The 15401-nt window shown below is 41.9% G+C and overlaps 1 protein-coding gene across 2 annotated transcripts in view; it reads right to left on the bottom strand.

Moving 5' to 3' along the window:
• Positions 1-12107, bottom strand: part of LOC118326964 (zinc finger MIZ domain-containing protein 1-like) — a 114951-nt gene extending 102844 nt beyond the window's left edge. The window contains exon 1 of one of the 2 annotated variants that reach the window (XM_035660131.1): positions 11870-12107. The gene's annotated coding sequence lies outside the window, so the exon portion shown is untranslated. The remainder of the gene's footprint in view (positions 1-11869) is intronic. The other variant, XM_035660138.1, reaches the window with a different exon arrangement.
• Positions 12108-15401: the final 3294 nt, after the last annotated feature.

The following is a 15401-nucleotide window of genomic DNA, read 5'->3' as shown; positions in this document are numbered from 1 at the left end:
AGCTTTAGAGAAAGTGAGAAACTTTTTGATTTTAACTGACAGGAGCTAAATATTAAAAAAAGACGCTCTGGGAGTTCAGCAAAGTGTAGACTACTCCTCTCCAATATCCTTCTCCGCTGATATGAGCCTCGCCTTTTTGGCTTTCATCCTTATAGTTCTTTAAATTTCAGACTGTAGTGAGACTGAGTAAATTAACATGACAATACAAACTGTGAAGATTAATAAAAACAAATACTCACTAGATGAACAATGACGTTATGAAAATTGATGGTTGACAATCACTCCAAAGAGAATAGTGTGGGTTTTTTTTTGTCATCAGCAAACATCACACCGCATGCATCATAAACTATATATTGCTCATTAATTTTTCGCTTGTTGTCTTGGCTGTTTATTATGCAAAACATTTCCTATCAGCAGCAAAAGTAATGACACAAATAATTCATACTTTCCCTCTCAGATCTCCTGGCATGCTAAAATCCATAATATATAGCAAGTTAGAGCGTCTCTAAAAGATTAAGGATGAAATTATGTCTTCAGGTATAGACAGTAGCATTAATACGGCTGAAATGTGATTTTGCTGCAGTAAACATTAGGGAAATTTTTTGAGGCTTTATTTGGGTTGATGCGATTCACATACAAATCGCAGGATGCAACACTCAGGGCTTCTCCAAACAAGCCATTTTGTAGACAAATGAAGCAACTGCTCAGACATGTGAGGCTCGCGCCGGGTCTTTTGTGTCAAGGTGGCTGAGCACATGTGTGACAACTTGCTGCGGTAAGTTGATTTAACTGCCGAAAATTCATGAGGGGCGAATAAAACAGAGCTTAACAATACTATTGTTGTGTGAGAGCAGCGGAGGTGCGAGCGGCATGAAAAGTTCATTCATTCCGAACTAATCTTTTTAGTGATTTGGGAGTAACGATTCATACCACTCACTAATGAATGAGGGACCGTGATCATTAGGATTTCTATGAATAATATTGTGTCGGCTGCTACAAGCAACAGACGATCGCTATCTTGAGTTTTGGACGGCAAGTGTATGAGAAGCATGCGGAAGTCACCACAAGTCTATCCGGCCTTAGCATCTGGCAGCTGATTGAGATGAATCAAAAGGTCTTGTTTTTTTTCTTCTCCTTCCGACGGCATTACTTTGAAAGAAGCCACTTGCCAGAAATGGAGTCAAACTTTCCATCGCTGCTCATCGTGAGTCTTTGATCCAAGACAAATAAGAAAACAAAAAGTGGAGGACGGCTTGTGAAACTCGGAGGCTTTCAGAGGCATTCTTCCACTCTTGGAAGACTGCCCGCTCTTCTGAAAGGGGTTTTCTTCAAAGCCAACAGCGGTGACATTACCCATTCTCCTCCCAATTAAAATTTATTGAGAACATCCAGGAAACACTGCACGGCTAATATCATCACAACTAGCTTGTCAAAAACAAACAAATACAGCAATCACAAGGACAAAAAAAAAAAAAAAAGGAATCCTTCCCCGGCCTTTTGAGTTCATAACCAGCATCTAATCCACTGTAATGATTTACAATATGACAAGTCAGGCAAAATTTACTGTGACAGATTGAATGGGACCCAACATAAATATAATTACAGCTCACATGATCTTCTCCACCTCCCTCCTCCGAAGGAAGTGTCTGCTGATGCTACACAAAGAGGAGGCAGAATACGCAGCCTCGAGTGATTTGCTCTTTCAATTTGCTCCTCGAGATCAGCTGATGCCAAAAACATAATAAAACAACAACAACAACGCCGCAAAGCATAATTGATTCATCAGTGCTGGAAGTAGGTTTTGACAGCAGGTATGTTTTTTTTTTTAATGAAGGCGGTCCCTGCGGATAACTGTGCCACCGAAACCAAGACCTCAAACAATCGACCTCAAACACTCAAGGTCAGGCGAAACCCCAGAGCAACAGTGTGTGTGGTTTTTAAAAGACAACAGCTGTAGATAATAATTGGAGGATACATTTTTTTAATAAGGCTAATGATTTATGTCACAAAATTAATCGGCAACTAAGTGTTTTTAAGAAGAAATGCCAATAGTTCACTGGTTCCAATTTCTTAAATAAGAACATTTGTGCTTATTTTAGTCCTTTAAGAAAGTTAGTCAGTGGTTTTGGACTGTGCGCCAGACAAGACAATACACTTAAAGACGTCACCTTGGACTCTAGGAAACTGGGATGGATATCTTTCACTATTTTTGGACATTTTATGGACAATTAATCGCTTAATCAAATCAAATAATGGACAAATGATTTGATAAACATGTGTTACAAGTAGCTGTACTTTTGAATATTGTATTAAATAAAAAGGGTGAGGGAGCAACATCATCTTATCAAGTGAAATGTGTCCTAAAAAGTCCTAAAAAACATATATTATAACAGTTGAACAAATCCATTGCAGAGTGTTTGTGTCTTACAGAATAAAGCTGGTTTCTGCAGTTAAGAACAGACTTCAAATGCAAAATCTGACAAAAATGACTTGACAGCGAGTTTATCTACACACACGCTGTTGAAGAAATATGTTGCACGTATAGAACCGTAAGTACCCTATAACCACAACAAGCACAAAAAGCCAAATAAATACAAAGAAAAGTGTAAATATGAAAGTAGTTGACGAAGTTGGAAGGAGTCATAAACCAATTCTCCAAAAGAAACCCACTGTGCCCCCACCCCCCAGACAGCCCAGATTAGGTTTCACATTCCTACCTCACAAATAACACACACACACACACACACGTCACACACACACACAAAGAGAGACAGAGAGGTGGAGTAAGACACTTTTTGTTGAGACATTTCTGACCTCAGACTATTCTAATTCTAATCTCACTGACGATGTTTACACCTTAAGTCAAGCACACGGATATTTTCTCTCTTGTTCTTCGTCCAAGATTTGGAGGATCAACCCCTCCCTCCCGTCAACACCCCCTCCACCTCCGTCACCCCTCCCACCTCCATCAGCCTTCATGCTAATGTAACACACATTAGTGAAACCAGCCGCAGCACTGTGTAAGCCCATGGTGACACGAACGATGCTGGGCCCTCGGGTGAGCCATCTCTCCCTCTCTTTCTCCCCCCCCCCTTTTCTCTCTCTCCACATGCCAGGCACATCACGGGCGCAGCCTCACACCACAGCGTCTGTGACTCAAACATGCCCTCCTTTTAGAGCAGATGGTCAAAAATAGCGTCCGCCGTCAACATTTTTGTAAGCTGTGGGACCCGTTGGGCCACACACGGTTTGCCAAGAAGGAGTAGGGGGTGCAATATATGTGTGTGTGTAAAAATTAATCTGGTCAGTTACAGCTTTTCTCTGTTTGATACTGACAAAGTGAGAACACCCTGTTGTTAGAAAAAAAAAGCTTATGCAATCTGTACCTATAAATAGCAGCGTGAAGTGTGTCTACATATGTGTCTGGCTGTGTGTTTACATCCAGACAAACACTTCCCAATTAATTAGTATTCATCAGCAGCAGTAGTTGTTATGATATCTGTGATTACTATTAGTGTGTGAAACAATCTCTTGTCCATTTCCCTGAAGCCGCCACTGCCGCCGAGGACGGGGGCGGAACCCGCCAGCCACCGGACGAGGGAACATAAGGAAACAGGACGTGTTTACAGAAGAGTTATTTAAAGTCACCGCTGGGATGGCGGCGCACGTGGCTACGGGCCATGTTTTTGGTCACCTGCATGCTGTGTCAATACACAAACACACATTTCATATCCTGAAATCCCAGGTCATTCAGAGACACATTCACCAGCGTACCTAGTTTTTAACCCTCTGAACCTTGGGCTCGCCATACATTACAGTATGTTCAGAATGATGTAAACAGGAAGTATTGTGTTGCCATGGTGATCCCAAGTTAGCTGTGGGCTGCACCTGAGCCCAGTTTTTAGGTTTTATTTGTTTACTTTGAAATTTGAAGGTTACGAAGCAACATCAAGGTTTATGGTTCAATTTATTCACCCATAAAAACATGGATGTTAAAGTGCTCCCATCCTAATCAACAAATGTTGCTTACCAAACATAAACAAACATATAAATTATGATGATTTTTCCCACATTTTTTAAGCAGATTTATCGACGTTTATCCAGGATGGATATCAGAAATACTTCACTTGAAAGAGTAAGACAGAACAACGGATTCCGGCCTATCCAGTGCTGAGGCGTCTGTCATGGTCTTCTTTCACTGCCCACAGCTGTCACGTTAGTGTATCAGTTCTGGTCTGTGATGCATGCCTTGCACCTGGGTAACCGACCGCACACAGACACCGTGTTAGAGTGACGGCACAGTGTAAGCTGACACACAGGCGGTGGGTGTGGTGTTACTGCTGTCTGCGCTTCATCATCAGTTAGACTGTTTTGTTTGAGCGGGGTGAAAAAAGTTAGAAGTTCACGACACAAAAGAGACAAAATCAGTTTAAATCGACTGTGCTGTTAAAGCGCCACTGATAACAGAGAAATCGGAACTTCAGTAAACAGACGCTGAAAGGATTAATCAATCAAACAATCAGCTGATCAACAGGATTTGCTGCTTTTCTCTGTTTTATATTATTGCAAATCGAACATCTTTGGGTTTTAGGCAACAAATAGTAAAAAAAAAACTGTTGACAGATTATGAAAATAATCATTTGTTGTCGTCTCGTAATTCTCACAAAGCACTCTAGTGTCTGAGATGCTACTGAACAAACTAAAGGATCCTGCTGTGAATCACTGCTGCTCTTTATATGAAGTATACCCTTGTGTTTATATTTGTCAGAGAGGGGACCAAACCTGGAACAAAAATGAATGTAGGGAAGTGAGGTCAGTCTGTTAGGTCTAAACGAAGTTAAACTTTTCTCTGCTGAAGCTTTCCTTAGGCACAGTTTTACATTAAGAGACCTGAAAATCAATTTTCTTAATCAGCTTCTTCCTTGATAGAAAAATGTAAACTTTTTGTAATTTAGTAGTTTTTTTTTTGTTTTGTTTCTGCTCTTTTCACTGCTATTAAATGACACATTCCAAAACGGTGAAAAATGCTCATCATCATTTTCCAGAGCCACAGTGTAGTCTTCAAATAGATACATTTTTGTTAACCACCAAATCCACATTAATTTAAGAGCCTGAAACCAGCAAGAGTCAGAAATCTGATCACAGTTGTTGGGTTGTTTTCTTCTGCCATGTCAATCGAATGGGTTGAAATCACTCCCAAAGAGTCCTGACAAAGCAGATTTATGTGTGTTTCATTGTTAAACTGTAAATAAATCATAACCTAGCCTGGCCACAAAGCCTATGAGAGATAAAAAGCTATGAAGACCTCTTTGCTTTGGGTCATCACAGACTTTAGCACAGCGACTATGCAAAGGAAAACAGGTGAAATGCAAAACAATATTTAAATCGGAGCCTCTTGTGTGTTGACATACAGGCGAATGAGGAACTGCGCAACATGTCGGGGATTTCATCTACTTGTGTTTTACATCTTGATAGCAAACTTGAAAGCAGCTGACATTTCTGTTTGAGGTGGGGGGTGCAAGGGGAGGACTTGGGAGGGGGGGGTGTTGCTGGGGAAAGAGATTACCCTCAGACCTTTTCTTTGAGAGCACGAAAGAGAGAGCAAGAGGATGGGGGGAAGGACGTTCCCTGTGTATTAGTAAATCCCAGTTAATTTTCCCTGTCAGAGAACAATGAGATATGGACCCCCGTGGGCTCTGTTGAATGTAATTCCACCACTTGCTCAGAATCACCTTCATTACTCATCAGAGGTGTGGATCTCTCTCTCTCATATACTTCCATGCTAGACGTCTCATATACTCCCATGCTAGACGCTGTGATGCTTCAACAGAGCCCCCTCAGGAGTCCTTATAGTGCCCATTTTTTCTGATAGTGAGATTACACTTCTCGAGACGTTTTCAGATTTTCGAGAGCAGCTGCTAGTTTCTCAGTTTACACTGAAATTTAAGAGAGTCTGCCATGAAACACTATCCTACTGCAAGACTTGACAACCCTTCAAGATTCCTGGGTTGGACCTTGTTTAATTCATAGAAGATGAGACTCCGGAGAAGCCGGATGTTATTCATGATTCAGAGCCTTTCATTTACACCTAACACTGTGGTGCCGCGCTGTGGCATCATCTGCGTATGTTTTTCACAGCATGTCACATTCAACATGCATGAGCCTACGACTGCTAGGGGCCTCGAAAGCTCCAATTATGCCCATCGTGGGTTAAGACTCTAACTCGTGTGTTTAACTCCCAAACCCTGCTGATGGCAACAAACATGTAAACAAAGTATTAGTGCATTTTAATTGCATTTTGATTTCATATTATTGAATTTTCACTTCTGAAGCCAACGTGAGCACAAACAGCTTCAATCACAAGAACTCTGCTCCCAGTTCAGACTGCGAGCTGCAACTAATGATCATTTTCTCAATAAATCAATTGTTTAGTCTATAAAATGTATGTTTGGTCAACAATTATCAACCATTTAAAACTAAATGACATTCAATTTACATTGGAATAAAAGAAGAAAAGCAGCAAATCCTCTTCTAGTAGCTGGAACCAGACTGTTTTACAATTTTGCAACTAAAACGAATAATCAATTATCAAAAAGGTCATTTAACTTGCATTAACTTCCATTGATCCATTAGCCGATCAACAGAAAATGTACCTGCAACTATTTTCTAATAATCTTTAGTGTCAAATGCCCAACATTTGCCAGTTCAAAAATCCTAAATGTGACGATTTTATGTCGTTACATGGTAGCATTTTGTCCTGTTGGTTGGACAAATCAAGACATCTGAATACGCCACCTTGGGATGTGGGAAACTATATTTTGTGCTATTTTTGGACATTTTATAGAGTCATGAAAATAATTGTTAGTTGCAGCCCTAAATCCTGCACATAATTGAAATTATAAATAAAGAGGGAATTTTCCTGGTGCACCAAGCAGGCATTGGATCAAGCCAAAAATACAGTATTTAGACCTATTAATCACAAGATGTGTGTTTTCTGTTCCGGCTAACTTCCCCTCCAGCATGGCTGCAGCTGTAAGAGGAGGCAGGCCTATTGTTCAGACTAACAAGGGGCGCAGAGGTCACTTGCATTTTCACAAGAGCTTTGCCAGAGGGGCTGGGGAAGAAGCCGGCACACTAGTCTGTCTGGTATGGATCTACACTAAAGCTTTTTCTATAAAGTCACATCATTCCCAGTCTATTATAAAGGGGGATAGATTAGATTAAGTGAGATTATGCAGAGAGGGGCTCCCTAAAAAGAGCAAAAATAACACACTCAGTACTTAGCAGGCGAGTCAACAGTGGGATTAAGCCAAAAGGACTTGTTCAAATCCAATGCTAATATGCACAATGATGGTCACCCTTCCACAGGCTCAACTTTTAAGTGGTCTCAAATGTTGTTGCTTCAAATTTCACAACACATTTCGCAAGTCGAAGCAGCAACAAAAAATCTGACTTATATTATCATATTTTGGTCATAAATCTGAAATCAATCCACAATTTGACAAATCTCAAAACCCCAAAATATGGGTTATTTTTCTTCTCTCCGTCAAACTGTCATCCACGTCTCCCCTTCCGTCAAGCTCCTCTCTGTGCGTACAGTTTGTACAATAACAACTGCTATCACCAATGCAACCGAAAATATGCACAAAGTGGTTGCACACTCTAACATGATTAAATGATGTGTGGTCTGGCGTCACTCCCAGCACCTCTCCCATCCCTCGCTTTGCTCTGTATCTCCCTGCTGCACGAACGCAAACACGCACAGATTCCCTTTCCCTGAGCTGTGTTTTGAAAATAGAAGCTTCATATTAACAGTCAACAGTCAAGCTGACAGGTACAGTCTGACCGTTCTCCGTCATAAAACCGCTCGCTGGATATCTGCACGGTACACATGTCACTGTAGCGAGCGTGTCACAGAGGTGGAGCGTCTCAAATCATCACAAACGTGTACACGCACACTCATGAGGAATGCAGAATAACACATGTGGGAAGAATACAGTGGAATGAAGTAGAGCAAATGCTTATTTTGTTATTCTGAGTGCTGGAAAAAGTATTCAAATCCGCTCTTGGAGTAAAACTAGCAATGCCACAATGTCATAATACTGTGTCTGTGTGTATATGTGTGTGTGATACATGTTGCATCATTTTAAGGGGCCACAGGCGCACCACACTCACCACAAAAGCCCTAGCACTCAGGAAAATCTTATGGGCTGACTGAAATAACCAAAAATCCAAAACATCCTACACACTGTGGATAATTTGTACTGGCTTTATTAACAACATTTTCAGCAAATTTTTACCTTCTTTGGGTAAAAGACATCAGACCTTAAGATTGTGAGGAATAATTTGACCTAATGAAGGTCTAAAGACCTTAGTGTTGTCAGTAAAATAAGCACAAGTAATCGACAACATGCGGACTGTTGTGGTTCAAGCCAAAAAAGTTGGGAAATCTATAACAATCAGGGTCCAAAATTATTATTTTTGGCTGAGAAACTGAGAAAATATTGTTTACTGGCCATCATGGTTTTGAGCTGCATATTTTAGCCAGGATCTGGGGCTCCTGCGCCATTCAGATGACACCCCTCACAAAAACACCAACCTCTTCGTCTTCGCGTGTCCTTCTTGGTGTTTTAACACCGGAATGTGTCGCTACATCTCTAATAACATGGTTCTCACAGCCAAAACAGAAACAGAAAGTGTCCCATAGTAGTAAGGTGCTTTGATTTGTACCTCACGATAGGTATGGTGGACAGTGAGGCTCACATTGGCCTCAGCCGGTAAAATAAATAACACCGCTTGACATCGCTGTGGCCTTACGCTGTGATTCCAAAGTATTTACAGGGCACGTGGCTGGTGACCCCAATATATTTTTCTGCCAAACCCCAAATTTACTAACATTTGGCATGTGTTCATTTTGGACCTTGTTTACAGTGCAACAAATTATTACTAGTTTTGTGTGTTGAATCAAGTGTAGCAGAGTAATACAGTATTTTCCTGTGCTGGATGTAGGGTTAAAATGTAAGTGCTTGAGTAAATGTACTTCACTACTTACCACCACTAGTTATCCTAAACAATCTCACAGCCAGACATTGCAGTAACAAAATAACCCATTACAATGTTATAATGGCTCACAAGTAACATAATAACAGGATTATTAAAGAACGAAGTGCCGTTTGACACCAAACTAAACCTCATGATTAAGCTACTCCAGCTGCCCAGTGACACACTTTCAGTACAGTGAGAGCGCCACACTTGCCCTGAGCTCTCCTCACTCATTGAAAATAGCCATACCAGCAGGGTGATTCATCCCAGGAGTTTATTCTCTCCAGCAAAGACAACACAAAAGGGACCTTGAGCGAAACCTACACAAACCTCCCACAGGCTCTGACCGCGGAGGACGAGCAGTCGGTCTCTTACTCGCTCGCCTTTTTCCTGTTAGGGTGCTTAAGAGAGCTGCTCGCCGCAAGTGGAATTCCCAAGTCGAATCAATAACATTATGACATTATACACTATCTAACTGCCATGTTTACCAGCTACTTAAGCACACATTGTTGGTAAAAGGAGACTCAGGCTACAAACCATTGGGAGTGGGTTTAGTTTTGCAGCTTTGATGCAGTATTTATCTATTAACTATTTAGGTGTAAAATGACACTGTACACTGTGTTCAGGAATATTTTCAGACAAAAGGAGCATCAGATGCAGCGTGCAGACGCTCAGGAGGTGAGTGTTGCTAGTTGAGACACACCGGCTCTCCCATCTCCTCGCAGGCTGGCCAGCAGTGCTGCTGGAGGTAATGAGGCCTCTTGTGTGTCCTCTCTGATCTGAGAGTTGAATTATTTCCCATGTGGCACGGCCATTTCCAGCTTCCGCCTTTACTCTCACCTCGTCAGGAAGGGTGGAAAGGCGAGAGCGAAAAAAATTCCCACCCTGCACTGAAAACGTGTTGCCATTGTCAATCCACAGAGCCACACACAGACCTCAGGCTGGCTGCAGTCCAGACAAAAACAGATTTGCTCAAAGAGTCGAAAGAGATTTGATTCAAAAATTAAAGTAAAGCTTTATTTTTTCATAGTTATTTTTAGGATTTGTTCACTAATCTGTGCCAGAAGCAGCTCATCGCCCTCTTACAGTTTTAGTCTGCCTCGCAATGAAGCTTCTCACTGGTCAAACTCAGAGTTAATAAATGGTCTACTTCAGCACCCAGACACACGTGCTGGGTTGCAGATCTCTGTTTCAATGTGTCTTTTGTTTGACGGCTGGTGTTTCAACATCCTCAACTTGAATAGAAGAAGGTCAGCCTGGTGGGGTCTGCCCCATAGTTATTCAGAAGCCCAACCTGGGGGCCCCACAGAGGTGGGGTGACTGGGAGGGAGGGGACCAAAAATCTCCTCCTCTGTCTGACACCACCCTAATCTCTGAAGCCACTGGAAGTTTGAGGTTTTTCCTGCACAAGCGGAGCTCAATCAGCGTTTAATCACACGTGCCATCGAGTGCTTGTGATGCAGGCAGATTTAAAGTTGGCCCATGCGGGGACTTGAGCGAAGAGCAATCAAAGGACCAGGTGGCAGCCTCCTAGTTTGACATCCTCTCCCATCCTGCATCAAGGCTGCATCTGAAAGTTTTAAAACCAGCTGAGTCGAGAAGGCAGTCAGTTCCGCAGCTATTAAACCCCAACAAGACCCCTCGGATTACATGACAGAAATGTAAACAAAGCAACAGAAGCTGCTCAATAACTGCTATCACCACCACAGAAGTTTTACATGACCCTCCGCAGCTGGGTCCAAACAGTCCGCTGTGCAGGACAGATTCGGATGCTGCAGCAGCAGCTAAAAGCAGACAAGAGGAGAATGAACTTTTCAGCAACATAACAAAAACAGGAAGAGCTCTCGTTTTATTTATTTTACCAGAAAAAGACAAGGAACATCTGCACGTGTGTTTGTTTGCTTGCTTGATGCTCCCAAACTGGGATTTTCAGAAGCAGAAATACTGTACATATGAGAGAAACACACTCTCTCTCTTCTGTTGACAATGGTTAGGAGGCAGATGAGGGAGTAGAGTCCAGCTTACTTTTTTCCACTTGGCCATGCTTTTTGCTTCCTGGACAGTACAGCAAGTGAAAATGAGCCCAGTTCTATATGAGAGGCCCCCCTCAATCCCAACTGGTTCCATATTCAGACAGCAGGAATTTGGGGAGTCAACTTGTTAAACCCTTATGAAGCAGTAACGACTCACAGCAGCGAGATAACTCCAAGCTGGGACATAAATACACTAATATTTAACAGTATACACACGTGCTGCTGCTTGCAAAGTTCAGAAATAAAGATTCAACGAGACATTTCAATGGATAATCCGCGCAACTGCGGTGTCCACTGCCTTGCCATGTCCAGTTATTCTGCAGCTTGCACGAATCCCCCCTCACGGCACCCACTGAAAACCCACACTAGACAAACCATGTGCTTTGTGCACATCATAAGGTTAAAAGCGAGACCTACCTCTAAACCTTTGCGCACACACAGACGTACACAGCGCGGCATGATTCATTCTGCAAGCAAAACGCATACAGGCTGCTACAATGTAGCCTCCAAGCCCCAACGCTTTGGAGATCAACACGGCATCTGTTACCAACGAAATGCACAACCTGCTTAACAGCCCGCCGGTTCAATCCCGACGGCACAGAGCCGCGTAATAGTAAATAAAAAGCTGCGGTTGATTATTACAGACTCCGACGTGCTCCTCGGTGCCAGTTCAAGTGGTCACTCTATTGTTGAGAAACAATCTGAGCCAAAGTGGAAACAAAACCTTTTCCCCGAGACAAGAGCCTCGCAGCAGCACAGTGGGAATAAGCAACGTTAAGTTTGCAGTTACTCACCGGGTTACTAAGCGGAGAAAGTCCTCAGTAATTTTCGGCTCTTGTTTTTAAATATCTTCCCCCTCACGGCCACTGAGAATCGGCTCAACGTCAGTGGGTGAGTAACTGAATAGACTCGGAGAGAGCGCAGTAAGTTGAAGTGTCAAATTACATTGGCTATTCTATTACCAAAGGGACCCATGCTCGGTGGCTGCTGACAAAATGTGTCGCGGATTTTTACGCGGAGACTGCCATCAAGAAAGGGATTCCGGGAGCGGAGCCGGACTGTCGCTCAAGCACAGCAGCCATCTGGTACACTGGATCTGCTGGAGCGACCCGCTCCGAGAGTGGTACCAACCGGCTCTGTGGCATTGTGTACACATGACCCTGATAAATAAAAAGGGAGTGCACGTTGTTGACAAGTAGCTCCACACGTTTAAATGCGAATTGGTCATTCCGGATATTTTATTTTGTATCTCTTTATTGATTCAGTTAAACGAAACAATATTATTATTATTATTATTATTCATGTAACATAAAATATTGATGACATAGCAATATTGTAAAATACGGATATCGATCAAATATAATAATCATCAGCATCATTAATTCTGATTACAATTAACTCCTTTATTACAACATGTCAACAATGCATTATCCCCCAAAAATAATATAGAAAAAAACTATACTATACTATACTATAATACATATAATCATACGTATTTAATAGCCTAATAAACAACAACCAACGCGCGCACGACCCGGCAGCGGCGCATTGACGTCCCGTGATCCTCCTCGGGGCTGCTGCCACCCTCCGTGTTTTGCAGGTCGCCGCTCTCTGATGGAAAGCTCTGAATAACAAAGACATGTTTGAGAGCAGCAGCGGCATCAGCAGCAGCAGCAGCAGCAGCAGTCTGGGCTGAGCGCTGACGTCAAGGAGCCATGACTGTGCCAAGCAGCATCCAGACTCCAGTCCACCACACACACACACACACACACACACGCAAACACACACACAAACACATTGACCTGCTGCTGCCACTGTGGCCTGTTCGGAAGCACCCCATGTCAAAAGTTAGAAACACACCACCCTGCGTGCTGTGATTGACTCTTCAAAGTTGGCCTGTGATTAGGGTCACAGTGGTGTTTTCGCTCTCAGAATACTCTTATAGCAGAAGTCACCGCACAAGTGATACACTCTGCTGGTGTGTTTGGAGTCCCCTTGCTTTTTTCTGGCCTGTGGTTCTATCCCCAGCTGTCTAAGTTAGGGGGAGGGATAGGCTGGAACAATAGGCGCCATTTGTCCTGCTAAAAGGTGACAGGAAGCATTGATTTCAGCCTGTTCCAGGCTTGTAAGCCATCCCCGAATTGGCTAATGTGAACATTTCCCTCTAACGGAGATTGGAAAATTTGAGCTAATTGCGATTCACAGTGGTTGCATCAGGATGCATGAGCAAACTTTTGATTCCAGGATAACAAAGCCCATCAATTTTATTGCTGCTACTATAGTAGGTAACAGCGAACAAACAGGCAACAATTAAAGTTATATCTAAATCACCAGTGATTTGGTCTAATTAAAGCCAGTCTAACCAGCTAAAAAATGTGTCACCTGTTTAAGTGTCTGCAGCTACTGAAGAGCATGTAAGGAACATCAAAAATTGCCCCCCTTAAAATCTATTATACACATGATTATAGACTAGTTAGCTTCTAATAATTAAAATTGTTCTCTTCATAGCCAAAATCGTCTTTAAGTGTGAGGCAATTTTTTATTCATATATTCCAAATGAAAGCATGATGTAGAAGTGGTAGTTTACGTCTATATTTCGTACCATACAGCTCATTTTACATTTAAATTAGGCAGCCGTTTGGTGATCTCACTGGTAGGAATTCCTAAATTGCTGCCTATTAAATAGCTTAAAATAGCTCCCATTCACCAATTTGTCTCAGGCCACTTAAGCTGATCACACTCATTTGGAGGAACTACAGGTATTTCTTGTAGGTTAGTAAAGCTGCACTTTAACAAAATCTGAGGATGTGATGCATGTTTCACCCAAAACATAACTTTATTACAAACAGTTCTCTATGCAACGAAAATTTTCTGCTGAATAATTGACCATCATGACATAAAATCTTCCCTGTAGTGTTCCTCGACCTGTTAGACATGTTATCACAGTGTTGTGACACCTTCTCTCTCCAGATGACGTGATGTACGACAGCGCAAGACAGACACACTGATCCAAATATAGATGGGAGTTTTTCCGTATCACAACTGGGTCAAGGAGACTGAGTCAAAAACAGTCTGTTAGTGTAATGCTTTAACAATTATACACAAAGCGATGTTCAGTGGTGCAGCATCAGCAGGCTCGAGTGCAGACTCAGTATGACATCAGATTTACCCAACATGCTTTACTGCCAGGGATCGTGCTGGTCTGGCGGTTTACACTGTCACCCCACAGCACGAGACATTCATTTCCTTTTCTGAATGGAGTTTCTGTATGTTTTGTTGATTTGAAGCTGCACTAAAACATATCTTTATATCAACAATGGGGAAATGAACTATGTGTAATGTGTAAGTAATGAACCCAGAGAAAATGATCACCCAGCAGTTTGACTCGGTTCTAATGAGCGATGATCAATCGTCAGTCTGAATCCATGTGAATGCAGTGTAAGAGTCTACAGCCATGCTAGCAGCTCTGTGAGGCTGTAGTGGTGCTTTAAACTAAGTGCTAATGTCAGCATGCAAACACCCTCACAAAGACAAAGCTAACATGCAGATTTTATAATAGTAATGATGTTCACCATCTTAGTTTTGCGCATTATTGTGTATTGCAGGTATGTAATCATCGACCAAAGAATTGGATAGAATAGAAACCTGATGATGTTGATACAGGAAAATGTCAAGAGAACATTATCACATTTCAGCCTGAGGAGGATGTGCGTGTACCAAATGTATTGTTAATCTATTGAATAGTTGTTAACATATTTCACATTTATAGCCGTGAACTGTTCATACTGAATTTATCTGCAAAATCATCACTGTTAACATGCATAATTCCCGACTATATCCGCTTGTTATGTTTTTTCACTTACATTAACAGCTAGAAATTATGGATTTAATGATGAGATAGAGTTTAAGCGTCTTTACAGTTTAAGAAAACCCAAGAAAGCAAGATTATCACCTTGATTAAAAAATAACTTTCCCCAACCTTTACCACAATGTTTTTTCAGCCTAAACCTGTTTACACAGATAGCATCACAGAGAATAATAAAAATGTCCTTTCTGTCAGTGTCCATTGTTTGCTATGTTTCATTAGATGGATTTACGTGGTATAACACCCCATAAAAGCCCATATTGTGTTGTTGTCTATGTCATTGGCCAGATGGCTGTCACGAAGATGAATGGATTGTGTGAGGGTAACATCAGTTTTCACCATGTCTAGTTTTCATGTTATGTTAAATGATGTGATGACAAAATCAGCAGCAGTGAGTCAAGTGGACGCGTGATGCTGCCTGATTTTGTGACTTCAATTTGAATAAGGTTGATCTATTTTTT

The sequence above is a fragment of the Morone saxatilis genome, unplaced genomic scaffold (genome assembly GCF_004916995.1).
Source record: "Morone saxatilis isolate NCDOM2014 unplaced genomic scaffold, NCSU_SB_2.0 Contig1, whole genome shotgun sequence".
NCBI lineage: Eukaryota > Metazoa > Chordata > Actinopteri > Moronidae > Morone > Morone saxatilis.
Note: the sequence above shows the minus strand (reverse complement) of the source record. Positions and strands in the feature narration are given on the sequence as shown.